We start from the raw sequence: 2,582 nt of genomic DNA on the forward strand, positions 1-2,582 counted from the left end.
TCAAAATGCTTGTCTATGAGTTAATTGCAACATGTGTTGACACTTTTTTCTGATAAACAACAAGCTTTTGGGATAATATTTCGCTATTCAAAACACCTGTTGAGGTGTGATAGAAAAAAAACAAAACAAAAACTGTTATAGAACCGGTACTCACTCACTCTTTTGAGACATGGAAGTTGTCGGTTTAGCCGAGTTCCAGCGAATAGTACTCCGATTTATGGCCACGAATGTGTGGAAGTTTAATGGAAGAGTAACGCAAACGACAAGTTCTATTAAATCGGTAAACTCTCTACAGTACATCGAATCAGACTCGTCAGCCTCCGAAGGGTTGGTCATGTCATTAGAATCACACCAGACAACCCAACTCGTATTTTTTTTTAGTTTTGAGTACTTCTTGTGCTTCAAACTCTTATTGGGGATCTTTCACTCAACTGTTGTAGGGTTCCCAACAGACTGGGAGGAATATTAGAACTAAACTAAATATTTGGAATACTGTAGATTGAGATTTTATGCTTCTAAGTATCTTCCATATTTAATCTGCATGAAATAGTTATAAGAAATAATTTGGTGCATATTGTTTGCTATAAACAACGTTCCGTTATTTCCATTTCCACTTCAATTTTACTAAAAGCGGCCTAGTTTCGCAGTGCATGTAGTGACAACAAAGTAACAACTTGATGTTTAGTTAAGGAAACCCATAAAAAGCGGAACACGCTGGTACGAGATGAAAAACAAACCGTAACATATTTTCTCGTCCCGTCGGACACGGTCCCAGGTTGGTCCGTTTTGAGCGATTGAACGTCCTCCGTCGAACGCGCTGCACATGTTTCAATTTGACGCGTTCACGTTGCACGGTTTACTTTCAATCCATCCATCTTTCCGAGCGTATCGAGCATTCGCGGTGCAGATATGCAACATTTCAGCAAATGAACGGTCGGATCGACGTTACGCGGGTGCCGGTGTCCAGACGGGTCCCCGGACGAATGCGCATACAGACGTATGAATGTTTAATGTTTACCTTTTGCTGCGTTTGCCGCAGTTTGCCCCGTGGCTACAGAAACGTCTCGTCGTTTAGGGTTTATCCGGCTGTGGAATGTGTGTGAGCGCTTTTTTTTTGTTGCATGTTTTTGTGTCTTGTTGCCTCCGCAATTTTTTTTTTGTTCAATGTCCTGCACACATCCCAATGTCACATGGATGTGTCGGAAGTGCACTGGCGTACACTTCAGCAGCAACCATGGCATGATTGCTGCGTGGTAGTTTAAAAAAGGTGCAAAACTCTAAAGTTCCTCCACGCCGGGTGGAACCTGGGGAGGGAAATGGCAAAAGTGAACGTTATTTTAAGGGCCACTTTGGCCAACCAGTAACTGGAAGTGATAGTGATGAGTGCTCTGTAGTCGTGGAATGTGTAGTACATGTAGCAATGCAACGGAATTGAAAGTGGACACCACTACTCTGTTGCACTAAATATAAGGTTTTTTTTTTATTTTGCTCCGTCCGATACGGATGGGATTAGATGCGGAATGAAACAAGACGAACCTCAGCCAAGCTACATACGAAAGCTCAGGAAACACGGTGACAGCATAACTGGCGCAATTCACTCCATTTCGCTAGATATGTGTCGGTTGTAAGCATGCGAGTGGAAGTGCATTTACGCTCTTCGCTCAACATCATCATCCAGCCGAAACTGACTACTTCCTGTCATCAATGCAACCACTCTCGTCCAACAAGAACCAATCAGTCAGTCGGTACTCATCGAAATTGGCGTTGAAGTTACTTCCCACCGGGCAATCACCACACCGCAGACCTTCGCCGACTTATCAGTAACAAACAAAAAACGCTTCAATGGCTTATCAGCAAAAAAAGGGGAACAGTTTTGTACAATCCGCAACACGGAACGGAACACGCTGGGAAATGTGTTCCAGTTCCACCCATGCTGAAATGCAAGTGAAGTGGCAGGTTCAGGTTCTTTTTTCTCTCGTCTGTCTTCTCCACGTTTCTGTGATTCGCTTTTACTGTGCGCCCAGATCGTTGGTCATTCCGGAATGGAAAACGCATACCACCTAGTTGGTATGTTAGCTTTTCTCATTTTAAAAGTTAAACTTTCAACAAATCAACGGAACGGACAAACAAAAGCGAAAAACTCCCCCCTTCTCCTACCGGGTTTCTGCCGGGTCCGGCGTTGGGTGGTGACTGGACAACGACGAACTCTCTCGCTGGCTTCCAGTTCTGGGTGTGGCTTCAGAGCGAACGAGGGCTAAGCTTTTATTTGGCTGATTGAATAATGGATCAATCGAGTTAAGTGGAGAAGCAGTCGAGAGTTGATACATTCCGAATGTGGCCCACACACACACAGGCACACTGCTGCGTGAAAGAATGGAAGCAAAAACTCGAATCCCTCCACGGCATGGGTTTGGCAGCATTTCAAGTGACGTGAAAGTCAAGTCACAAGTGGATGGAACCGAAAGACTTGGAAAAATTGCTACTGAATGGCTCAATCGTTGGCTCACTGTCTTCCGAAAATGAAGTGGTTCATTACGGTGGTAATCGTTGGTGTGTGTGTGTGTTTTGGGAGTTTATTTCCC

The sequence above is a fragment of the Anopheles moucheti genome, chromosome 2 (assembly GCF_943734755.1).
Source record: "Anopheles moucheti chromosome 2, idAnoMoucSN_F20_07, whole genome shotgun sequence".
Classification (NCBI taxonomy): domain Eukaryota; kingdom Metazoa; phylum Arthropoda; class Insecta; order Diptera; family Culicidae; genus Anopheles; species Anopheles moucheti.